This window comes from Papilio xuthus, unplaced genomic scaffold (assembly GCF_000836235.2).
Source record: "Papilio xuthus unplaced genomic scaffold, Pxut_1.1 DF824655.1, whole genome shotgun sequence".
In the NCBI taxonomy this organism is placed as follows: Eukaryota; Metazoa; Arthropoda; class Insecta; order Lepidoptera; family Papilionidae; genus Papilio; species Papilio xuthus.
This window is the reverse complement of record NW_013533994.1, coordinates 2,695,269-2,723,183: the sequence shown is the minus strand read 5'-3', so window position 1 is coordinate 2,723,183 and position 27,915 is coordinate 2,695,269. Positions and strand designations below refer to the sequence as shown.

Here is a 27,915-nt window from a genome sequence, read left to right as displayed (position 1 = left end):
GAGTAATTAGCGAACTCTAATGAATGCTGTAATAATGTAAGAGCGGCCGCGTCGGACTGCGGACCGACTTCTAGATTAATCCACGGCCAGGGCATAATTTAGTAATGGCGTTAATTTATTACTGACTTGATTGCGGGATAAACGGTCCACCACTCACCTTCTGCTACTGCTGCCTACTGGAGGGATGACGTAAATAAAAAAGGAGGGCGCTCAATATTCTAACGCGTTATTTAATGTTATTACTTACTGACCTAGATTAAAAAGTTTCCACTAATTAGTAATGATTATGTGAAAAATTTAATTCATTCGTATTTTTAAACACGCGATTTCTAATTAAAACTTCTTTACTTAAAAAATAGAAAGATATCGCCTTTTTTCGTTTTTATTTTGAACTGGATTAAACAAATATATAAATTCTTCAGAAAAATGTCAAAGAGCAATGCATTTAAAGGCAATAAAGCAAATTCAGCAAGAATTTAATAACATTACATTGTTTTAATTAGATCATAGTTTGAATATTCCTAGCTATTTTGCATTCGCCCGAAGCGTAGATAAGGCAATTTCCATAAAGAAAACAGTTTCCTTTAGACACGTGCATATTTTCCTTCATCAGTATTCCTCCGAATACGTTGTTAGATTGTTAGTGAAGTAATTTGTTGATGTCAGAGATAGCGGCGGGCGGCGGACATGTTCGGCTTCGGACAACGGACACGCATAATGATGTATGCTAACGATGTTAAAGTGTACTGTAATAAGCCGCCGCTGAAAGAAAACACGGTACAGTCAGCGACAAAAGTTGTGCCGAAAGATTCTATACAACCGTTCATGGAAGATAAACTTGCGGTACAAAATAGCGCATATTCACTTTCTCTTCTTAACAGTTAATTATAAAAGAATACAGAATATATTTTTGTCTATTTTGCGGTCATTGAAATTAGAAGTCTTTGAAACCATCACTGTACACTTTTATTTTAATATTGCTATGTCTATTGCTAATTAGTAATTAGGATAAATTAGTCAGTGGTTTAAAAATAATGAAATGAAAATAAAATAAAAATTGTCTTATTCAACTTATGTTCGGTAGTGTACAGTGGACAAGTCGATGCTGAATGATCCTCACAGTCTTCAGATAACGACTGCTTGAGGCTGGGGTAGTGCGGGGGGGGGGACTCAGACCCGACTTGCGGTCAACATCTCCTTGTTAATTTTACTATACATCTCATTTATTTCAATATTTTATTTTTATCAACGTGGATTAAGGTTATGTTTTATATAAATTAGAGTTAATTCGAAATAACCCTTGTATATAAATTAAACAGCTTTTGCCTTTAGATTTTAACGAAAGTTACTGTTCAGTTTTAATAGTAAGTAGTAATAGGTCCTACTTCTACCTATGGTAGAAGTAATGGGTTTTGAAAGCAGCTATATACGATCCGTTATTTCAAATGTCATAAGGACTTAAAAAGAAACATAGAGACGAATTGATAACCTCCTTCTTTTTGAAGTCGGCTAAAAATACGATTTATGCTATTGCAGAAGGCTTTCTTATTTCATTTGCTCTCAAACCAATATTCAAATAATAAAATAATATTAAAAACTTTTATCGATTTTGAAATAAATCATACTTTTTTAGTTTCGTGAAAATTTGTGGCCATTAAACTCATAATTTGTTTATGCGGATGTAACTCATTAGTTACGCTTATTTAGTTATATTATATTTAAAATGTTGAACGATACACATTGCTAATTATTTAGGCCGGTCAGCAAACTCTGATTCTTACAGAATAAAACTTTTTTTTTTATAGATTTAGCGATATCAAGTGTTTATGTAAATTAATTCTTATAGTTAGGATTTTGTAAAAGTTTTCGCGGACTGACTCATCTTTGGAGACTTAAGAAATCATTTTTAATTTATTTTTTTATTAGATTTAATAAATAAATTAAAAACAAAAACACTGTGGTTTAGAAGGAAATTGTCTATGATTGTCTATTCTAAGGTATAGCCGACTAAGCCAACTGCATTTATTATCTTTAATTTCGAGTTTTTCATTAGTTGTAGTTGCAGTTTTAATTTTTTGTGTACAAACTGCTTTTGGGCATGTTTTGTTTAAGCTAACCTAACCTAACTTTTTATTGACTATTTTATTTTACAAGTTTCGTGGCCACCAATGTAGAACAATTTAGACAGCACAGCGCGCTAGTTGGGCTGCAGGCGGCGACGGACGGCGACGCTATTGATTAGTCAGATCCGTGCGTTGCATCATTCATTCATCGTGTCCACGCGTCACTCACGAATCTCGCCATTTTTCGCCTGAGCCTCGTACATATTTGATGGTGCGTCTGTCAGGAAGGAAGTACCGCCGTAATTGGTCCTGCCGGCGGATAAATTTTGACAAAGCCCGCTGCTTTTAGTGCAGGAAATGCTTTAATGAGATCTATTGAAATATCAACGGAAAGCTGAAGTTTTGTTTAAATATTTAAATATTTAAAAACTATAAAAGTATTTATATAACTAATAACAGGTGTATTGTGAATATTGAATTTCAAATATGTTACATTTTAGGTTTTAAAAGGGTAAATTGTGTTTTGTAGTACGCGATATTTTCGAATACAAACCGACGGACAATGGAGTAATCCGATTGTCGACGCGTCCAAAACTCGTGTTTAATAGGTGTAAAGAGCGACCGTCTGTGTGTCCTTGTGTAGCCACGCATGTACAATGCCCACCATCACGCACCAACGCTGTTACGAAATAAATAATAAACTAGCCAGTATCACCAACCTTGCTCGCTTCATATAAATAAATATTTACGAATATTTCTAAACATTTCAAAAAAATGGTATGGTTCAAGGCAAAGGGGAGATTTGAACCCGTGAATGTTATATCCGTAGTCCATAACCATAATCATTACGTTACTGGGGCTTCAAAAGTCTAAATGTTTCTATGTTATATTTCAAAAGGAAGGCACATTAATTACTAGCGTCCATAGCATTCGTTTGTTTAGTTAGTTGTTGTTGTATTTATTTGCAGAATCATTTGTAGAGACACTAGAAGATTTGCGGAGGAAATATCCGAGTACTAATTAGCAATCTCTGCTTTTAATTTCATCCAGTTCTTTAAAAAAGTCTCCGGAAAGGCTTGTATAATGATTTAATTTGCAATGTTAAGCGGCGCCGGCCATCTGGTCTCTTGCTTTTTAATTCAATACAATGTCAAGGGATACTTTTTGTAGAAAGGAAAACAGTAAATATGGCGGTTAGTCTGAATCAAATTATAATAAAATTAGAAATGTGACTTAATTGAATTAAGCTGGTTTTCTTGAATACAAAATTATGTACTTTGGCTTGTTATTTAGATTAGTAAGGAATTTAGGAACTCTTTTCTAACGTTAGGAATTTTCTTGAGCGCCTATATATTTTTTAGTTGCAATGTTTCTTATCAGCAGTTGTAATATATCGACAGGGTACATTTCTTCTTTGTCTACTTCAAGTTGCATAAAATATAGGGAAATTTTTTGCACTTTTACTTACGCTCTCTATATGTTTAGTTCATTAAGTAAGAATAAAATTTCGTTTATAGGTATATTAAAATCGCCTTAACATGTTTTAAGATTGCTTGCATTTTGAATGTTGTTAATCTTTTTCTTAATTTTAAAGTAGTGCATAGATAACTTAACGAGCTTCGGTGGCTCAGTTAAGCACTTGCCTTGTAATCTAGAGGTCCTGGCTACGAATCCCGCCATGAAACAATGTGTTTTTCGATTTACATATGTACATTTAACTGACGTTCTTACGGTAAAGCAAAACATCATGATGCAATCTGCACATATTTACGAATAAATTCAAAGATATGTGTAAAGTCAACCCGTTCTAGGCAAGCGTGGTTGACTGGCATAGGTACCCCTAACTTAGGATTGGCTCCAAGCCCCTCAATGGGGAAGTATAGTGAGTTGCTGTGATAGACAAAGCTTAGTTTATTTTATGGGGCTCAAACAACTAATGTGATTTAAAGGAAATAAAACAATAGGATAATTTACAAAATTTAATATCTCTTCCTGTCGCCATATTCCTTAGGCTAAGTATAGTTGCAATATCGTTCTTTGTGTAAGTACTGGTAACACCATAACTGTTTTCACTAAACAGATTGCTACATCCTTGAGAGAGCATTCAGTATGTTTTACAAATAGAACAAAACATTGCAGATACAAGGCTTTATAAAATGTACATCTCTCAAAGTAGTGCAATATAATGAGTAAAATAAGATGGCAAGATTCTAAACGCTAACATTATGAAGTACTTCGATAAGTAATAATCAAATACAGATTAAATTATTTAGCTGTGTTCTGCGGATACCTAAATGAGGCGAAGTTTCCGTTTCGCGGGTAAATGTTAATATTTTAAATTTTATAACAAGAAGGAATGTCAGCGTTTATGATAACTTACACTAACTGTTTATATAATTGATTCAAACGAGTCTAGTTTAAGTTGATGGTAAAGTTTTATCATTCAATATATACACAAGGCGCGGTTACATGAATTCAAACTTCAACGTTGGCATCCATAATTATTGCTACGAAGTTCGCGCCTAAACTTTTAGGTACGACATGTGTCTACTTATTATCTAAATTCGTTTATACTAATATTTACAGTTTCAATGATTAATAATAAAGTAGCTATTAGAAGTTTAAGTAACAGCGCGTCATTATAAACGAAATAACAAATTTATTCGAGATTTTATTTACACGCAAGATTACAAATCACAGAGATGTGCATGTTAACATTATGCACCGACATACTACTGGCTGGCAAGAACAAAACAATGACGAAATTGTCTATGATTTTACATACACAATAGACAATAATTCCACAACGTAATATCAAAGATAATAAATAAAAAATACCAATAAATTCCATCACAACTTATTGAAATACTAATAATAGTAGTCTGTGATTTGTATATTATTTTTAACTAACATAACACGACAATATTAAAAAGTTCTTTGTTCGATGTTTATTGCGTTTAATTTAGCTCACATCATAAGCGCATACAATTTATTTAGGTCTTAATATGCATTAAGTACACTGATGTATCCATCTGTTGATCCTTTACATATAAATCATTGAGTGAGTGCCTTTAAATTGTAACATTATTACGTAGGATATGCCTTTGTTCACTCACATCTACAATATCACTTTTATTATAGAAACAACACGCTTTGTGTTTAACACATCTAATTCCGAACAACGCTAAGTTACACATTTCAATAGAAATTTACACAGCGAGTAAGTTTTACATAAATTGCCATTTTCACAACCGAAATTAAATATGTAAAGAGTACAGTCGCCAACACAATCGTTACACGGAGATTTGTGCACGATTGTACTGTTTATAAATCTGATAATGTAATGAGCGCGGCAACGACCGTGTTGACGTAGTACTGAAATATAACTTAATAATACACTGGCGTTATAAGAATTGTTACTAATCATACTGTTAATGAGATAAAAGCAGTACTTTTAGTAATAATTTCATGTTGGCCGTGTTAAGTCCAATTGTCTTTTGTCACAACACTTTCACTCTGTGTCCCCCGTGGGCGAGGGGACGCGGGGCTTAACAGATGAGGAGTTGGTCGTGAGGTCGAGTGCTGGCTCATGGCGCGGTGCTCCCAATGCACAATAGTCGCTAGTGGTGTGCGCCTGGGGACACGGTTGAGGGCATGGCGGCTGTGTGTTCCCGGGCAGTGAGTCCGGCTCTGGCAGGCAGGTGTAGTTGGGCGGCGTCCAGCAGCCCGCAACACCCGCGCCGCTCGCGCCAGCTGTCGCCGGCTTCGCGCCCGCCGCACTCAAGTACGAACAAGCCATCATCTGGAACAATTTTATAAAAAAATAATATAAATGATGCCGTATATAGGTCCGTTAATAAGCCATTTATGTAGATATGATGATATACGTTATGGTATTCAGCATTATAATTTGTTGTCCTTACATTGTTTTTTAATTATTATTGCAAATATTGTTTGAAGGTTACACTGAATTAATTCGAAGTCAAACATCCATTTACAATGTACATATGAAATTAAACTCGAATCTGACAGTTTGTTAATGTTTCATAACTGTAGAGTGTTTCGATAGTTTCAGTCGGAGAAAATGAAATTGGTTTGTTACACAAATAAGGCTATCAATTTAGTAAATTTCGTTCTCCGCAGTCAATAAAGTAAGTTCCGTCGACTCCCAGACGCGATTCGCTTACGTTAAAGATGAGCTTTACGTATATTACTTGTGTAATCTCCGAGAGAGTAGATTGAAGTAAAACAGGGCTTACATAAATAATGAAATATGTAGTATTATGAGACGGGAGGCCTAAAGAATTCGCGAGTGGGGCTCTGTAATCACGCTAATGGCCAATGCGCAGCGTCCCCCCCCCTCTCCAGCCGCTCCACACCCCGCGCCCCTGACACAGGCTCTTACACTAATGTGAAGTTCGCGCAGGAGTAGTTTACTGCTTCAGTCTATTACACGTCCAGATCTGGGACCTCGCTCCTGCCAATTCATGCCAAGGAAGGCTCATTTTTCGTAAGTTACAATTCATGTCAAATAATAGTCGTAATTTCATACTTTCTCGGTTCGATTCCATTCAATTCCTTGTGCGTAAAATAAGCTTGTCAATGTTTCCTACACATGCTGTAATGGGCTTAAATTATTGTTGCTGCGATCAAGAATATTTATATGCGGTGAGTTTCTACTAAGCACGTTCAACAATACATCTTAAAGAAATGTGATTGTTCATTTAATTGTAATAATATGTCACAAGTCTGCTGTGATATAAGTTCCATGTATACCGTTAATTCTGTATAAATATACTGTGGTCAGTTTGAATTTTTAAACATATCGCGCGACTCGGTTGCCGGTTAATAGGCGTGAAACGACGCTTCGCTGGGCGACCCGCGCCGCAATTGATTTACCCAAAATCTAGTCGTATACGTAGCGTTCAGTGTAACAGTAATTTCATAGTTGATACAGCGAACAAAGGTCCGTACCTCCATACCGAACAGGCAATAGTTCTCCGGAACAGCTGCGCGGCACGCGGAGTGTTCTAACAATGATATTGTAACTTTAATATTTATTACACTTGATGAACTCGGCGCAAGTTAGTGCAAGTAATACAGCGCTACGGAACGTCTACGACGAATAAGGAGGCGCTCGCATCGTGCACTCGTATGAAAAAGACGAACGGGCTTATATAATTTTAAAGCTCCGATTCGCCCTCGTCTTTAAAACAATGTACGGTTTAATTAACTCGACGTCGTTTGGCTACGTTAGAGCGTATAGTGCATAATTAAACCCTTTACGTAAACGCTTCGGTTAATATATTTAAGCGGTATCGCTTCAGGAGACCTAAACTCTCCTATGAGAATAAACAATCGCCGCAGGCGGTGTGGGCGAAGCCGCCGGACAAACGAATTAGTGGTGCCATGTTCCCTGCTCCCCGCGCCATGCACCCCGCACCTCGTACATCCCTCTGCGTGGCTCACGTTGTGATTAAAATATAATTAGGCGCTCGCCAATCGTTTTGCCATCGAGCCAGGTGGCTACGTAAATTAAATAAGCGTATACGGTTTCGGATAAACCTCGTGTTGTTGTGGAATACGCTTATTATCTTATAATAGGTCCGAACGGTAAGATCTCGCAGCTGATTAATCATTATGGCTTGCAAGGGTTAAAAACAAAGCGGGAAGTCGAGGTGTGATGGATACATCGGCGGTGCGGTTTGTACGACCCAGGTTTAACGCTGTATTAATTACGATCGGTTAGACATCGCACTATAAATCACACTCGCCTAGTGCCCCACCGCCAAGTACTCGTAACTCCGCTAATGAATTCAAACGTGCCGCGATAATTGCGTACCTAATTACGACCGCAGAGCCGTCTAATTTATCACTGTCGGATTATGAATCGAGAATGGCGTTAATTAAACATGCATAATATTTGTGGAGGCGACGTATCGGCGCGCCACGGGCTACGTGAAACAATTAGCTTTCAAACTAATACGGGGGCTATTGAAACTCGGGCGGTGGTCGCGTATTCTCTGCGGACTGGGCGGCCGGAGCGGGCGACGGTCGACGGTCGTGCGATTACAATGAAAATTATCCACTCTTGTCCGCGTAACTTTGTGTTGATTTATCCGCGCCGTGTCCCGTTTGTATTGCGATTTAGGCGCTTGCTTTGTTGTAACTTATACTGCTGTTTGGAGTTTCTCAAACTCTAATGAAATCTGAATCGTTCTCATATTAAATGATACAAAACAACGCATCTAGTTCAATAAAATCACCTGAACTCTAAAATATATAATAACATATACTAAATTGCGTCTGGAAATCAGAGACCGACAAGCAATAATTAGTTATGTATAGGTATTGTTTGAAATTGTTATATTGATTCTCAAAGTGATGTATAACATATTGTTATCATATTTAAGCGATCGTGAATGAATTTAATCGAAAAATGTCATTATATTATATCAAAAAAAAAATCTTAATAACATGCAATTTAACTGCAGTAAAAATAACGACACCATTAGATGTAACTTTAGGCACCGAGATAAGTATATGTAAGTAGGTCTCCTCGAAGCAATGTAATTAAGAACATGAACCATGTAACTCATAAATGGTCGATTCAACAGTTTCTATAACGACATTGTTTTCTAAGATATGACAATGTAAACAAACACATTTACACGCGTAGTTTAATATCGGTATTGAATAGTGAACGCCTCCGCGAGCACAATACTACGTCGGCATTCCATTAACTAGTTGATCAAACATACCGGCCGCGCCGCATCCCTTAAGTAAGGGCCTCTACACACGGTCTACGTACCACGTTGTAACTACAAGTTGTAATGGTCAACTAGATGCAGTAACTTTTAAGAAATATAAGGATGTTGAAATTTCTCTAAATTATTAATATTAATAAAAGCCAGCGAAATAATTACGTTGGTGAAATAGCTTTATTGTTTTAAAATGCCAAAGACACAAATTTCAGAAAAAATACTAGCATCTTGTTACTTTTGTAAAAATTCATATAAGACACTGTTTTACAATGATGGTTTTTTATCACATATAGGTATACAAAATCCTTTGTTGATTGTTAGCTTGGCTACCGCTGTATGTGTGCAGCCATCCTATCCAGAACGATTTCAATCTGCGCCGGCTTCGGCGAGTATCGTATTTATTGGAACAACATCAACTGTTTGTTCGGGTCCAGGGCGGTTGCGGACGACTTTCGCGAGACAATACCACACTAGTCCTAAATAATTTAATAGTTTTAGGCGCAACGTGGAGCGGTCCGCAAACAAGGGCCGACAGGCATCGTGCGATTGTCACCACTAGCCATGAGCCGAGCCGCGGGAGCTGCGACCATCTTGCGGCGAGCCCGTAATTGATTATGCATGTTCCCCTGTTAATTGAATATGTAACGTCCTTTAATACGATAGATTCATGAATTGTATTCGATTGATATACAATTCGAATATAACAGATTTGTATGTCTAATACAGAGGAGCTTTCAAAAGAAATATGTAGTCATACTGGTAAGTTAAAATTAAACAATCAATGTATGAAAAAGTAGTAAAATTATTAAAATTGTATAGAACCGTCAAATTTTGAGGTCGCGATACGGTCAAACAATCTGTCTAAAGCGATACTATAAATATATTAGAGTGAGATAGGGTAGCGGTGAGATAGTGGAGTGATAGCGCGGGCGGCGGGCGGCGATAAATTAGGGCGGGTAGGGCGGTGGCGTGCGCGCGGGCCGTTTGTCGCGTCGCGTGCGCGCGCGCTCATTGCTTATTCATGTCGTAAGACACGCGATTCCGCGCCGAGCCGAGTACACGTTCGCAATGTCGCAACAAAACCTAGACGCATCTGAGACTGCTGCACAAACTTTATCTTGCTCTATGTTACGAATGAAATTCATAGCATGTCGATAACATTTTCTTTGATATAAAATACATGTTAGGAGTTACAGGCGCTTAATGGGCAAACCTTATTTGTTTAAATGAGGAAATCTCAAGATACGTGTTGTAGATGAGTGGTTCGCGGGCGCGCATTAATCACGCCGTCTTCAGCGACCTCTGACGGCGCTGGCTTGCCCTCGCCACTTGTGAAGCGATTACGAGACACCTTTGTGTTTATTATTATTAATGTTTATATTTACATCAATTTAATTTTATTTCTAAAAAATTCTGGTTAGTTTTTCACGGAGTAAGAAGTTGAATGTCATCAATATTCTGGTTGGTTAAATGCGTTATGAGCACACTTACCTGTTTGTCAAATAACGAATACCGGCACATGACTTTTGAGAAATAACTTTGTACGTCAAAGGATTTAACATAATTTACGATAACGAGCGATCGAGTTGGTCTCTTACTTCAAAGTCACCGTTTCAGTTACAGTTTATTATTAATAAAATTTGGTCGGGTTGCCGGGGAGTGCTGGGTAGTGCGGGAGTGTGCGGGGCGAGCCGGACGCGCGGGGGTAGGGTAACGAGCCGGCCCGCGCTCGTTATCGGCCGCTCCGACCGGTCACCGCCGCGGAAAATTCGCCCGAAACTGACGCGCGTGAAAATTTAATGAACGGCCGGACGCTAGTTAACTAAAAGGTAAAGTGCACCCTCTTGACGTGTTCGGTAAATATTAATAGTGAGTGTGCTAGCGTGAGCCATTAAAAATGCACGAGTCCGCGGACACGGGCCTGCGCCCAGAGCGCGGCGCCCGTTCATTAGCTCCTTCACACGCGCAACCCGTTATCCAATACAAATTAACCTGCGCGCGTCTTCGCCTCTCTATCGCTTGCACTCGTATTGTTTACGGTGTCTGCACACGCTGATTATTGAATTTGTTCAATAAAATGCGACGCTCGATAGCGAACTTTCTCAACCCGTGCGTCCTGGATACATGCTGAAAGGAACAAGTTTCGCTATTCGAGCCATTTTAAAACTCTTACGGCCACTATTAAGGATAATAGAAACTGTCTAGCTGTAGCAATGAGTTAAGGAATTATGTGCGCTACTAGAATGATCTAAGTTTGACTTTAACGTCTTTTTCGTTCGCCGGAACGATTGTCGTGAGCGCAAACGGTTTAAGGCAACACTCTAGTCAACGTTGGGAATAGCGGGGAGCTGCGACGTGCGGGGCTGGGGGTGGGGGTGGGGGGAGGTGATATTTGTTACGCAGTAATGAGGAGTCGTTAATTATGTATCGCAAGGTGTGTTGTCGTTTCGATTCGTAACGTTTCGGTGTCATGGGCTCTCGCGAACGAGGTCAAGGGTTCGCGACTCTCTCAACCCCAAGGGGCTGCCAAATTAATGAGGTACTCCTTTGTAATAAAGATATAACAAGGATTGTGCACGCGAACCCGGACCCGACGACTCCCAAGTCATTAATGATGTCGCAAGTCCCGTCGACTCGTTATCGCGCCTCCTCTAAACAAATACAATTTCACGAATAGAGAAATCAACTTGGGCCTGTTTCAAATACTGTTAATTAAACAAACCAAATGAACTAGCATTTTTGATTTAAATATATGAATACATTTTTTTTAATTTTCTTTTTAAACTTATGTAGTATGGACAAAATGAGTTGATTAAGATACATTCTAGTAGTGCGTCTTCGTTTAGAGTGAGAGTAGTGGTGTAGGCAGAAAGCGATGCTCAGGCGGGCGGCGGCGGGCTGGGTAGATTACTGCGGCCCGCGGCTTGCGGCCAGGGGTTTCTAAGTCGCGGCTAATTGGATGAGCCGCCGGCCACCCCAATTAGCAGCACTGCTCTGATTCATTTTAATCGAGCGCCCTTATCAATGCGCGCGTTACTCTACCCTATATTTATTTTACTCTAACTTATTATAACGTTTCTGTACGTTAATTAAATTAATAATTAAAATTTTATTTCAAGAATAACTTTTATATATAATAAGAATTAATAAGTTTCCCCGGACTGTTAGAAATATTGTTTCCTTCCTGGTCTATTAGTGCTGTAGGTGTTAATTTTGTTACAATCGCATTATATAGAGTATAGAACATATGCAACATCTATCAATAATCCCAGTGAGTCCTAAGTGAAATCCGGGCAGTAGGTCAGCGACCTTAGGGAATGATTGATAGTTCCCGTTCCCGGCAACGTAACGGCGCACCCCTACGAGAAATAAATGATTCGCTTTTCTATTGAATTCCCAACTAAAACTGTGGTAAAGTTTTTATTGCTGATTAATTGGCTTCCATTTTACTACGAAAGTTGTTCGTTTAAAAAGTAATTAAAACACAATAACTACGTATTTGTTGACTTTTTAAGTCTCGAACTTGTTATAAATCAAACTCTGACAATACAAATGCACACACCATTTCACACGAAAAGCTTACTACCTATAAGTAGTTATGTCGCATTTCTAAAACATTAATTTCGTGTTTCAATCTCTTACACCAGAAATAGTAATTAAATGTATTTATTACCTACATATCAAATGTGAATAATTTAATAACAATAATTCAATTTTTTCCACTTAGCCAAATGCACTCAATCGTATTTGATGCAAACGAAAGCGTCCATTAAGGTTGCAGGTTTACAAAAGGAGTGAGCGAGAGGGAGGCAGGTACGAGCGGGACGGCACGAGAAACCACTTCCGCGATGAGATGACGCACTTCCTGTGATTGAGGCAGCGACCGCCCGATCGCGGACCTTTTCTGTTGCTCAAATTAGCTATTTGCGAAAACATGTCCTACTGAAAGCATCCTTTCATGCATAATGTTGCCTGAATAATAAATCCTACCCCGCCACTACCATTATCAGATTCTAGGAAAAATATCAATTTTGTATACGAATATATTTAGTAATGGAAATTTGGGACAATGTACATCATTTTCGTAATGTACGAAATGGTTTCGAATTTTAGTCGAAATTATTGCGGCTGTTTTTTAATATTTAAGCTTTTAAATTATCACATAAATATAACAATGTCTACCAAACAGTAAACACACATAAATGACTTCGATTGTGAAAATTGTAACTAAGTAAGTTGACGTCTGTACACGGCTTTATGTTACGAAGATTTCAAATGTGTACTAATAGTTATGGATTATGTTGATACATCTATATAAAATTATCACCAATTAAATTGTTTAATAGCTTATTTAAAATAAATTCAAATGTTCAGTATAAGTTCCGATACCAACGTGTTGCGGTGCTTCCTTTGAAGATATTGAAGATATAGATTGAAGTGAACTAACAGCTGCATAAATTTGAATTCGGGAATATATTTTGATTAACAGCAAAATGGTGAATGCACTTGATTAAAAGCGTCTTAATGCCGGTCTGCATAAACACAGGAACGAAGTAATACAATTTAGTTACATGAAGCAGTTTGTATAAAAGAGATGAGTGCATTACTGTACATTTAAATTTTCTTTTCTTTCTGTGACTTGATTTTTACGCTGAAAATGTTTGTAATAACAGAACGTTTTTGTAGAGTAAATGACTATAAAATCTCTCCACTCTACTTATTTTTAGGTGTTGTTTTAAAAAAAGAAACGTGTGGAGACAAGTCATCCCTTATGCTTACTTTCCTACTTAGAACGGAACAAACAATTGAGTTAAAACGCACTTCTCTCGCGTCCGGGCGGCGGGCGGCAGGCGGCAGGCGGCGGGCGTCGAGCGCTGGCGATGAATACAGCGAGTCCTGTGCAATTTCCACTGCATCCTATTCTCATGTCTCTCGCTCAGCTAAGTAATGACTCAGATCCATTCGGAGATAAATAGCAAATTGAATGTGCTCTGGTGCGCCATGGTCTAAGCACATTTCGTCTGACGACATGTCGTTGCGAACTAGATAACGAACCGTCTATGACATACTCACGCTTAACGCTTTTGATCAGGTTAGTTACAATTCCGAATTCGGTAATTTCTATTGAATGTAATGAAAAGTAAAAAAGTAAAATGTAAATTTTATTTGTGTCATTTAAGAGATTTTTTACTTTACAATAATTATAGTTCTGCTGTCGGTACATTATTCCTTATGAGATATAGTATGCGAAAATGTGTTTACCAATACATACAGGTTATTATAATGTATTTGAGCAAGGAAGGCAATAATATAACTTTGTTCAATTATACACGGTCTGGGACAATGATTGACATTATCAATCCATGTACACTTTAATATACCTACGTTTTGTGGAATAATATCGTCAAGATTTTACTTATTTAAACCACCTTGAAATAGAAAAGTATCCGGTACAATTAGAAATACGCTTTGGATTATAAAAGGGTAGCAAATCAAGTTAATTGATAAGTTCTATTGCGCCTGGACTAAATTAGTCCGCATTTTTACAGTGCAGCATTGCCGAGGTCGTTTCGCCGGGCGCACAGCAAAGTGGAAAAACAGGTAATTTGGAGTGCAACAAGCACAGTTAAAACTATGTTTTAAAACTAATTCCGTTGGTAACGGCGACCTGTGTCGATAACCAGCTAGCGTTTACAATGTTTTTGGTCGCTCGTATTTTTTGGCCCGTTTTACGAGCGAGGAATATGAAAAGTTTTGAGAGGCTCTCGCGGAGCGGCGTAAACACGGTTTACGATGCGTCTTTGAGTCGAATGCGGTACATGCTCCGCTTGTACTGTTGAATTTTCACGCGGTATAACCGCATAACACGAGCTATGACCTGACCATGAAAATTTTAAACGCCTTCCTCTAAGTAAACGTTTCCCGACGGCGTTGTACCGAAACTATAAACGACGTATGTATTAAAGCGTTGTTTCTTTATTTGGACGGAATTTACAAAACTTTAACATAAGATAAAATTTCGGTTGCGACCAGCTGCAAAAACGTTTCGCAACCCGGGACAACAAAGAGACGTTCTTATAAATTTCCAATTAAATTTTGGATACGAGCACCAATGAACACAAATTCCTAGAGTCGGTCCAATAAAGGACGCCATGCAGCCGCGTTAGGAGGCCATAAACGAACGTATTATCCATGTAAGGCGGAATAGCCGTTGCACAATTAATTGTTTCATTTTGGGAAACAATTCCCGCTCCTCATTCAATTAAGAGCGGCGACTGCGGGCGACTGCGGGAGGTGGAGGGCGGCGGCGGGCGGCGGTCGCGGAGGGAGCCCCCGCTAGCTCATGAGACGGACGTATTAATAGCTTCTGCAATATTGATATACTCGTATCGTACCGCTTCGAATACGATATTGTTTGTTAGCGAATTCGATTCGTGTCGATCATAAATCTTGCGCCTTGTGTTGAGTTTGCAGTTGATTGAATTCACACGGCGTCGTATGAGAGCCGCGTCGGTCGGAGTCATTTAAGAGTGCTCTGCCGGCACCTATTCGCGCGTTCATTAGTCTCTGCTAAATGATAAAGGAGGCGAGCGTTGAGCCGCGGCACGAGCGCAGCCAGCCACCAGGTGATGCGCGCCCCGACTCGATTAGCAAAAACACACAAAATTAAGAAAGACAAACTCGTCAAACGAGACACACGGCGACAAGGGACCTCTTCAATACAAATTTCATATCGCGTGTGCCGCGGCGTGTTTGTCTAGCAAATTATCTTTATGTTGTTCATCTTTTTACATTAACATTCTTCTTTGAGTTGGTAGAGCTACAATTTCATGTTTGGGCGTTGAAACGAACGGTGCTTTAATCGACTAATATTTCAATTAAAATTTAAAACCTAAAAGGAAAATTTTACTGTTGCTTAAACGATGCAAAAATAAAGTGCAGCTTGCGATTGTATTTAATTTTAAAAGACAGCAGGACGTCGAGTGGGGCTTTCAAATCAGAGGCCTCCGCTGAAGATTCGAGAGCAATCTGTTAGATTGGTTCATTAAGGCCTCCATTAGTGGAGTAATGAGTCGCGATGCATACCGAGCGCGCGCGTTAGACGGGCGGTCGCGGGAGGCGCGGGCGGCGGCGGCGCGCGGGGCGACAGCCGCCGGTGAAAGTTGCCTCTTGAAATAAAACGCTAGCGTTCCGATGCTGCCAATTATTTTAATTAGCTGCGGAACGTCATTAGCAAAGTAAAAATAAACTAAAAGAAAATGAGAAAACTTATATTCACATTGTGAAACTCTTTGCTAATGTTCCATGTGGAAATTCAGATGAAAACGGATCACAATCTCTTAATGGAATAATTTAATGTAACTTGCAAAAAAAAAATCTTTTTGACATCTATATCTTTGAGAGTAATCTTTAAAAAATATTATATTTCTAAGACATTATAATAAACATTTTTCTTGTAGCCACTAATCACAATCTGAATTGTGTATTGTGTAAAAGCGGAAGGCATATTCATCTAAAGTGATAGCAGTGAGGTAATTACTTTGGTAGCAGTGACGACATGTGACATGCAACACGCTCTACACTCCGTGGCGGGTTTTCGGCGTTCTGAACGCTCGTCTGTGCGTTCTGACGTTTAAGGCGAAAATTAGCTGCAGCTTCGAGGATTTGGGTTCTGAATGCAGGTCGGGATCGTCCATTAGGTTAATTGAAGACGCTACTTGCGGCGTCACATAACCTTTGTTGCTTTACACTACAACACTACTGCTCAAAGATAACACAAAAAGCAATATCAAATTGCAGATCACTGTTTGTTACAAGTTTTGACCTTTTTATCGTGTGATATGGTGATGTTTTGTTCTTTTGTGTAACAAGAAGATGCCATTTATTTTTGTTTTATTCTTGTATTCAAATTAATCAGATTTTAATATCCGATAAAAAATCTTTCTAAAAAATTCGAATATTTGGATGGATGGATGGGTGTTTGTTTGAAGATATCTCCGGGACGGCTCAACGGATTTTGATGAAATTTGGCACACATGTACACAATAGTCTGGAAGGACACGTAGCGTACTTATTAAGCTCTTTTGATTCCGCGAGGACGGAGTCGTCCGCGAAAGAAGGCGGGCGGATAGCTAGTATTTTAATAAAACAACTTAATAAAATTAAGCGATATTTCAATACTCAAGGAATAATTGATCGAAGCTTGTCAGTTAATTGGAAGGAAATATTGTTAGTGGCGTAATGGACAAAGGAAGGATGGCGAGTCTAGTGAGTGTGCCTGGAATCTCGAATAATGAGAAACCTTAACCGGCGCTCATTCATGGCATTACGACAAAGGTAAGGGGAGGCGGTCCTAATTAACTGGTAAACTTTGATGAGAGCCCTCGCGCCGCTAATTAATGTACCCGCGGGGTGAGGGGCAGCTCGGACGTCCCCACCCCTGCATGTGTCACTGCAGATTATGGAAGAAGCTGCGCTTAAATACTATGTTAAAATTCAACCTGTAAATCTAGAGAACTTAAACAAATTGACATTGGAAATCCTTCGAACTGGGATGTTACTAAAAAGATTATAGGACTGGTAAAGTTTTATGAATATATTTGTTGTTTTGATAACGATTAAAATATCAAGAGTGATCTAAGAATTATATAAACATTATAAGTAACGGGAAGTTATTGAAGTAGGAAATATCTTTTAAAAGGGATTGGCATGGATTGGTATCTTGCATACTCAATAGAAGTATGAATGCGAACATGGCAATCCTTTTAGTAAGCGTTAAAAACTATTGAGAGGAAGTCAATTCGCGGCCCTCCACCTGCCCGCGGCCCGCACTAAATGTATTGTCGTGTCGGCCCCCGCACATCCCCCGCACTCCCCGCGCCGCTAAACCCCAACTACTTAATTGGAAACCCTCATACATATCCAATACACGGTAACCCTTTTGATCGCTACCAATATTCTAATATATAGGTGATAATAATGCCGCATTTAATTTGTTATTAATAGGTGACACATTCATGTCAATGCTAATGAATTATATTGAATTATTTCAATTATTAGCGAGTATTCAAATTTATTTAATGAAAGTTAAAAATTCTGAGTCTGAAAAGTAAAATTAAATTAATTCAAATCACTGGCGGCGGGTAATAAAGGCCTACGCTTACGCTCGCTACATCTACTGGGAGTCCAAAGAATATGCCAAAATGTCTCAAGTTTCTTCAAGCAATCAAGGCTTAATACCGTAGTGGAGTTTCGAGTTGGAAAATTATAGCGGGAAGCGGGGCGGGGTGGGGCGGACGTCCGCCGCGTGTCATCTCGTAACATCAAAAATGCATTTAAATTCTGCGCAATAAAAAACAGCGGCTTAAAGTTTCACTGCGGCCAAGGGATTGAAGACGCCTGCCTCCAACCCGTGCGCAACACACTTTGCGGTATAAAATATGTAACTCCCATTTTCTGTTCGTCCTCTTTACAATCTGCGACCCATTTCTTAATAAAAATCCGCTATAAAAATACGTGTCGTCGTATAAATAACGAAAGCACCGGGGAGTACCCGCGCGGCTCCGGCGCGCTTTGTTAGCTGCCCGATTGGCTCATTGTGCGACTACCGAGCCCTCTCCTCTTCACCTTTATTTGTAAACCATTATTCAGCTTTAATAGTGAGTCGTACACGGCATTCAATTAAACTATTATAAACATATCGACATACTAATAAATTGTTTGTCTACTGCTGTTTAATATATCAAATCGTCTACACATACAAACAATCTGGACTTCAAGAGGACTTAAAAACATAAATCCAGTTGTGGTCCTGGTTTTACTATGTTAATCGAAATTGCATTTAATTTAAATGCAAAAAATCCGCACAATGAATATTTAAACATTTTCAATTTTCATTATGGTAAGTAATTTAATAGGATATAGTGCATTTAAAAATTAATTAACGCGGCCATAAGCTTCTCCTGGCGCGGCGGCCAGCTGTAAAGCGACAAATTAACAGAAAATTAAAGCGACCACCGCAAACCGCGAATGTCATTTCGCTATAGTTTGTCCAATTTATCAGTGCCGATGCCGAGAGTCGTTCGAAAATAATCGTAATCGGAGCGAGCACCGCGCCGAACAATATGGGCCGATGTCGGCCGCTCTAATTGGCCCTTACCTGGAGCGCACTCGAGAATGATAAAGCCCCCATTAGCCGCCCTATTATTTACCTACTCGTCATTAGCGTAGACTTCATTAGGATAACGAGATAACGGAGCCGAGACTCGAGTGGGGACTCCGTTCGGCATATTTGGTGTGTTCGATTCGGAATCCAAAGAAATTTTTCGAAGAGCAGTCGATTGGCCGTGGGTAAAAACGAGCTAATTATTTCCGAGTACCTCTCGATGGGAATTATTCGTCGAAACGAACGAGCAAGTTGCATAAGTAGGAAGTAATGCGCGAAAAGGCAATAGACCACCGGAGGCGGAGGCGCTTATTGTACGGCATCATTAAGATCGATATCGATGATCGAGTAATAGGAAAAATATCGATGTTGCAGTGCCCTCAGTACTCGGCTCGTTGCTCGCACAAAAAACCGGCCGAATTTATTGTTAATTATAAAAGTCGGGCGCGCAACATTAACGCGGAGATGCGACGCCGCGATAGCCGCCGCCTATTTATTTATTATTTAGATATCGGCCGGCGCGGTCACGACTCCATATTGTTTCGCTGTAATGCCAGTAATGACCTCGGTTTAAAGTTGAAGTGTTAATTTGATTTAAAATTATGCCCGTGATTACGATCTTCACGTGCAAGTTTCGCCCTAAGCTTTAATTACGCCACTGATCCCTGATGGAGCGATCGTGATATGGCTATTTTAGCTTTTATAACATTACCTCCATACCTCCTTAGCGGTTAATTTATTTTTAACAAGTGCTGCAATGCGGTAATATTTTATATATCTATATAGTTAATAAAATTGGAGTGTCTGTATGTAATATCGATAATTATATTTCGCTAACATCATATATATGGGTTTGGTATTTAACTAAAAACCTATTTTTAAAATTTTTGTCTGTCTATCCACAGGTTTGTTCCGGTTAATTTCCGAAACGGTTGGACCGATTTTGACGGGACTTTAACGGGAAGGTACCTGATAGATGCGGGCATATTCTTTTTCTGCGCTTACGAAGTAGCGAGCGACCGCTAGTTTAAAAAAAAACAAATCAAGATAACATACGTTTAATATGCACCGAAATGTTTAAAACACTTATAGGATAAAATATAATATTATAATAAAAAAACGTTAATTGATTAGCACAGCTTAGGTAGTTTACTAATTGGTTCCTAGCGTTATCGAAAGAAGACCACAATACACATCAGGAACAAGCAAATTATCAGCTTTTGTCCAGGATATAGTCTGTGCGGAATTGAAAAAAGTCATGTCAATTTTTTTTTACATGGATCCAATAGGTTTTGATTTTATTCATTACATACATACGAATCATTTCTCTTAATAATATTACTATAGACATTGACCATTATTCACCTTTTTGTACCTCCACTATTTATCACATACAAATACTTAATTGGATTTTTTAATATTTTCTGTTTTATTTTCTTAAACTCTAATATTATCTGTATATATTTGTGTCTTGCGTCTCGCAACGAAATAAAATAAACTAAAAATAGAACTGCGCATGGCATTTTATAAGAGACATCTTTGTCGTGGCCACTATTAAAAATAAACATGTGTGTTCGTCGCGTCTGCCCTATATTCAGCTGCAACTGAAATAAACATAGCAATATAACAAATCATAAAGGAGTCTTACCTCTATGATGAATAACTAAACTTCAATAACAATAGATGGGGAACAGGTACCCTGTGTGCCCTAAACGCCTGAGAATAGCATGCTTGTACAAAAACACAAGTCCAATAAAGATACTTTATAAAGTTATCTGAAGTCTAGTAGACAAGAATTGCAAACATATATATTCCAAACATTTAACTAAACTGGTAAAAAATCACATAAACAGCGTAAACATTTTATTCCATCGTTTTCTTGTAATTAAACTTCGGTCGTAATAAATAACTTGTAAGACATGGTTTTTGACTAAGAGAAGCATTAATAAATTTGTCAGCGGCAACTACGCATCGGTTGGTATGTGTAAAAAGCGGAGGTAACAAGGTCCGGATTCACAATCAGCGGGTTGCGGCTGCGAGGGGCAGGGGAGGGGAACTGCCAGAGTTACGAGCGCCCGTCGTAACTGTCACATTAATTAGCATTCCCGCTAATGAGGAGTTATGGCGCTCTAATGAGAGGACTCGTAGCAAACGTATTTATTAAAAGGTCGGTGTATCGGCGATCCGCTTTCTCCCCGCCCGCCCCTGATGCTGCCAAGTGTCAGGAAAGAGATTTATCAACATTTATAGGGATTAAATTAACGTGGGAAATGTGTTTGAGTATTTGTAATTGGAGTTCATTCATTAAATTGTTTTTGTTGTTAGAAAGAAGTCAAATTAAAGTAGAAAAAGATTATTAAAAGAGAGTAGGAAAACTGGATTATATAAATAATTAGTCATACTAATAACCTCCTTCTTTTTGAACTCGGCTAAAAAGGAACACAATACAAATGCCTTATACTCGTACATTAATGTTCGAAACGGAAAGTTTAATTTTCAATTCCCATTTATGATATAAGAACACAAAACTTTCTTTATGAAAATATTTTAACCCATTCATAACACAAAAGTGTGATTCCTTGTTACAACAAAACCTCGGCAAAGAACAAAGCGCGTCATCGTCACAATGGAGTGCGCAAAAAGACGTTAATAATATTCGTCAAAGCACTCTGGTTACATTAAATCAATTTGCCCTTCCCGCGCCGTAAGTAGCGAACGGTGTAATTGATAAGTTGAAACCCTTGTAGCGAGATGGCTAGAGTTTGGCAGCGCCGGCGCGCAGATCCCCCCACCGTACAGACGTCTCTACTCTCTACTCTCCTACATTGCTTTTTACTATTATTATATTCCTACATTATAACTTTTTTATCTAATGTATTCAGTAAAAGTATAGTTATGTTATTATAATATATTTATCACTACTAATGTAAAGAAAGGTTTGTTTTCTGAAAGTACTAAACAGATTTTAATCATTAATTTTACTTTACCCAAAAGCTATTACATAAGAAATAGAAGTTAAATGAGAATGAAGTAGCTCAAATGAGATACTTATATGAATTTCAAAAACACAACTAAAAATATATCAGGTTAGTAATTGCTTTCTTTATGTTTGCTGCGTATAAAATTGTTAATTACAATAAATATAAGAATGCTTCATGGCGGTTTTCTTTCATTCAATAACGTGGCTTATAAAACAATTAAATGATAATACCTCTTCAAAGATAGTATAGATTAGATAAATATCATTTAAATTAAATCAGAATAGTTTCTAAGCATAAACAGGTACATTGAAATCGATGCGTAAATACAGTTGGTAACCCTACTGTTGTTCTTTGGTATCATTATAACTTTAAAATCTGGCTTATTTAAAGCTGGTCCATTTTTATAGTAAATCGTATTATTATTTAAAATATAGATTATATAATTTATTTTCAACCTCGATTTTTTTATTTTTAAACTGACAGTTGGGTTATTTGTCCGCGATTACTTAATGGTAAAATTAGCGAGTGTTAAAAACAAAAGTGTGTTTGCGTATATTAATTGAGGTGGTTGATAAAAGTGAAAGCTCGCCGGCGGTACCCAACAAACCGGTCGGAATGCACTCGATTACGGTTCATTGATTATTTTCTTCATTGCCGCCGAGTACAGAGTCGGCGTCGCGTCGGCTGCAATCCGACATGTTGCGTATGTTTTAATTAATACATTTTAATTCCCCTCAATGGTCATTGTGGATGAAAACAGAGTTAATCATACGATATCATTTAATTATCTGGTCTGTTAAATACTTTTCATTTCCATTAAATTCTCGACAACTTGCTTAATTTGTTTTAATCAAAATACTCAAAAAGATGCAGATTAAAATAAGGCAGCTCATTGACCAAGCGTTATATTGGTATAAAGGGCGCAAGTTCGATTCTCAATCGTATGTATGAAATATTTTTTGAACACCATCTGGAAGATCATACATTTTCGAACAAATTAAAAGACTGTTTGAAAATTGCTTAAATATTTTTGAAAACAACCGCAAATGAGTTTCAAGAAATAATTAATGAATTTGATCAAAGATCTGATTAAGTTTGTGCAATTATTGAAATAATGAATGTTCAAATTACAAACGAAGAACATTTCGTTAATGACATCTTAATTAAAAGTAAGTACATTAATTTTGTTTATTAAACAGCAAAATACAAATCAAAAAAATAATGAGGAGCATAATTAAAGATGATTTCAGAAAAAAATATAATATCGAATATAAATGATACAGAAATGGTTTGCATGCGATGCGACAGATGAAAAGAGTAAATGAAAATTTTTTTTTTTCATTTCAGAGCATGCATAGCTTAGTTATAATGGTGATTGAAATACGCTACGTGAGAGAATAGGCGAAAAATTCCATTATGAGATTGCTATTAGCGCGTCACTTGCGGTATGTATTTGGCGGTAATTTCATTATTTTTTCAATATTTAATCTGTGTAACGAGTCTGTCGCTCAGATATGTACCCGTATGAAAGGGAGGATCATAAAGGAGTGCACCGGAACAGATCGCACGACAATATCCTAATTCACTCGCGCGAATGTAATCCATTAGTGTTCCCTTCTCTGCCCTCCTCGGGGCACTCCAATCCCCCGTTCGCCTCACACCCCCGCCCCCGCAGACCTCATCCCCGAAACCGTCTGTCATTCATAAACCTCCATATCATTTGTATTGGCACATGTTTCATATGACTAATGGACGGGGTACATTAAATACGACACGACATCTGCTTATTGCAATTTACAATATTATATCGAAATAAAAATCAATGGTATTCAAACATACCGCGATGCGAGCGTCGCGTTTGCAAATCAATTGTGTAAGGAAAATTATTTTTGAATAATTTTCCATTTCCATCTGTTAATTAATTTGCACGAGGCGCCTGTATAATAACATCTCTTTAATTATGGACTCGCCACAGTTTCCACTTGGCGTCCTAGTTTTAATGGCTGCGCGATAAAATTTTGCAAATTGTGTTTCTCCTTATTAATATTAGAACTTTGATGCAATTAAAAAAGTAACATTTTTTTTTCGAAACTAAATAGTAGGTATATTAACGATAATTAATAAAATGATGCACGAAAATGTAAAATTCTAATTTGGAACGAAAATAGTTATTACTTTTATGGCTCAGTAGATAAATAAATCACGGCCCTTTTAACTTGATGTATAAAAGTTGTTAACATTGGAGCATTAATCAACTTTACCGCACAGATAGATAAAAATCGTGTATTTTATTTAACATTCCGTCTGTCTATATTTGCCCTTCGCCGAGCTCTAATACACTTACCTATCTACATAGATAAATGTTTTCAGAAAAATTAAAGAAAGTAATCAGCGGAATTACGTCGGCTACTAAAATATGTATTCGTCATAAAAGTATGCGTCGACTTTCTGTCGAGAATAAATATTCATTATGACGGATCGCCTAGCGTTTTAGCGGGATTAAATGCTATTAACCGACGAGTCGCGAGTTGCGAGTCGCAATGCTCTCAGCTGAATCAATCAGCTATCCGTTCCGTTGTGACGTGCGTGAGGATCAGCCCGCCCTTTGTACCTTTGTCCTCTGCTTTATCAGTCCGCATTACAAATATTATATGCTTTTATTCATAGGAAAGGTTACTTATTAAAATCATTGTCATTATATGTAAGGTTTTTTTTATGTTGCTCTAAAAGTTTCTTATTCAATATGCTTACCATATTCTTTTATGCATGCCTGGCACAGTACGTACAAAATGTTATGTACATTTAGTTACATTAATCAGAATTTTCTTACATACCTTTGCTAGAACATAAGATTGAGAAAAACGGAACTTTAAATCGGTAGTGGGAGAGGGCTGGTTGCGATTGCGCGAAGCTGCAAACATGGTCGGGTGAGGCTCGACCGGCCGAGGGCTCTCGTCTTCCGCTAATTAATTACTCGACTCAGTTTCAATTAAATTAACCCGAGATCGGTCGACGTCGACACGCGATGAATCGACGCTGGCCGCGATTAAGATCGTTAATGTCGATCAATTTTCCTCGTTACCGATCAATAAAGTTATTATACGCCTCGGACGCGTCAGAACGTCCACCACGTGCGCCGCGCCGCCGTCTATGCAACATTTTTACGCGAAGGGACGTAATTGCTACATGTCGGGTAAACATATTTGAAGCATCGTACACTTACTGTAAACTCTTTTGAATAAGTTTTTCAGTAATCCTTGTAATTTAATTGACAACAATTTACCGTAAATTAGACCAAATAACGAACACTTCAAACAGAACAGTTGAAAGTGCTGACAGATAACTTTTCACCTTCAAATAAAGTTCACAAAAATTAAAGTGTTCTTCATTTTATTCCCAAACAAAATTTTATTTGAGTCGAGTTGTTAAAATAAATGCCTTCATCGTGGCATAGTAACGAAATTGGCCACTAGAAACTAGTTGAACCGAGTTTAAAACTCAGGCTTTGGTGGGATGGGGACGTTTTAATTACGGCGTTTAAGTAAAAGCGGCGCTGCGCCTAGCTAGCTGCATTACACAGATTCAGCCACCAAAAGCCTCCCACTTAGCTAATGAAACATGTTCGTGCATAGTGTTTTAAGCGGCGTCGCAGCGCCGGCCGGCGCGCATTGTGAGCGGCCGGGAGCGACGGGCGCGCGCGAGCCGATTCGGCGGACTCGCCTCCGCAAATCCTCATTTACTTGCATTATTTTAATGGAGCTATTGTGGGCGGATGTCCTTTGTCGTGTGCGAAGCGGATCCGGCGCACCGGGCTGTGGGAAATGTGCCGGTGCATAAGTACGGCACACCGCTGCCCCGGATCGGACGCTCGATTCGAAATTAAATGCCAGAAAGCTCCGTTTCAATTTAGACAATTCTGAATAGCTCCCCTCGATTTAAGAGTCACGATTAAAGAAAACAAGGTTTATTGTAGTCGTAACGTTTACTCTATAGAATAGACGCGACCGGCGACGTATCCATTAAACTAATTAACTGGATCGAATTCTTCGCGAGCGCCGTCCGCCGAGATCTCGGACCTCTAATAAGTGGCTTCCCTATTAAGCTACAAGGTTGTCTTACCCGTATAAAAATGCAATCGCGGGAGTGGAGGCCGGCACCGGCGGTAGCGTCGTTCAAACTTTTCAAATTTTCTACTCGCGCCACCACGGTATTAATTTTAAATTGGAGGCGAACACATAAATTGTGTCCACATGCTGCCAATTTTGGACTAATTAGAGTTTTTATCCTTTAAATTCTTTTGGAAAGTTATTTTAATTAATACTTTACATGTGTGGAGGTTTTTAGGTTTGTTATGAGAAAATATTCATTCTAAATATATTTTTACAAATACCAAGAGACTCTTTTTAATTATGGATTATTATGGATAATATGATTAGAGCGTAGGTGACTCAGGGGTCGAGCACTTGACTTGCAATCTGCAGGTCCTGAGTTCGAATCCCGCCATGTACCAATGTGTTTTTCGATTTCTGATTTTATAGTTACGTTCCGCTTTATCCTAAAAAGTATTATACAAACATTAACCTTAATCTTAAGTTACTACTTATGTTTAATTAAATGAAATATATTGTTTTAAAACAAGTGACAAGTCTATTAACAGAATCTCCTTCTTTATTTTGGCTAATCACCTTGAACAATGGCCTCTAAGCTTATATTGAAGTAATGAAGAGACATCAAGAAGTATTTTATTGTTGACCTCTCTTAAAGAATAAAATAGCTGTACCGGCTTTAACTTGCTAATTAACAACGGCATATTTAAAATTGTTGACAAGGTGAGTGAATGACTGAGGATAAGATCATGGTCTCGTTTTGATAATCTGTCATTTGTTCGTAGCATATCGTTCGATCAATCAACGGACATGTTTGGTCACGAGTTGATTAATTTCAAACCTCCTTTTAGTTAAATCACCTTCGTAATAGCTAAGCAAGACACGAAGTCGCTCTCAATGAATAAATTAAACACTAATTTCTTGACATAGTTTATTTGATGTGGTTCACCTTGCTCGTAATTGCTTCAATATAATTTTTATAAATTTCTAGATTCTAGAACTACTCTGTTATAGTAAGAAAATAGACCATTTTATTAAATTTATCTCCAATTCGAAGAATGAAGTAATGAACATTTAAATTGTGATATCTTCCAGGTAAATTTTATAAATTTCGATGAATAAATATATTGAAGACGTTATTTGTGAATTGCGAAACATTTAAATTCTAACATAATTTCCCTGAATTATGTACGTATTGCTAAGATACCAGGGGGTTAGACAAAATGCATTTGCTTCCATAACAAATTTCAAAAATGTATGACATTAAAGCGCGACAATCACATGACTTATTGAAAATTATTGTCAAAACCATACATAGGAATCGCGTATACGTATTATACATTATCTATTATATAATTTATTTTTAATAATAATTATTTATTAAAAGATAAATGGTTTTTGATCGTCGTAAAACAATAATTATTAAATTTGCTTCCAATTTAGTCGCGAGTGGAGCATGTTACGGTTCCTAAACAGTGTATTTTTATTGCAACGTTACTTGAAACGTGTAATTAGTGTGAAAATGATTAAGGTGAGAGCAGTCGATCGTTGTAAGCACGCGATCGTAACAGGTTCGACGCCCGGGCCAGTCTTGAGGAGGGCGCCATGCGTTAAAACAGAAAATTGCGTAAACGGAATTCCATTTTTCCGGGATTCTTATTAAAAAATTTCACCATCTTTGAGGATAAGAACCAGGTTCTGTAATTTTTTAGATATTTTCTTAACACGTATCTTTTTAATATTATATTTAATTTAAGTACAAATAAGAAGCGAAAAAACCAGATAGATTTTCCGTAAATGCTGTTTTAAAAAACAACTTTAAATTCCTAATGTAAA

The 27,915-nt window shown here is 37.9% G+C and overlaps 1 protein-coding gene across 2 annotated transcripts in view; it reads right to left on the bottom strand.

The window, feature by feature from the left end:
* Window positions 1–4,035: 4,035 nt before the first annotated feature.
* Window positions 4,036–27,915, bottom strand: part of LOC106127706 (LIM domain transcription factor LMO4) — a 120,336-nt gene continuing 96,456 nt past the window's right edge. For both annotated transcript variants that reach the window (XM_013325911.1, XM_013325910.1), the window contains exon 5: window positions 4,036–5,865. The gene's annotated coding sequence lies outside the window, so the exon portion shown is untranslated. The remainder of the gene's footprint in view (window positions 5,866–27,915) is intronic.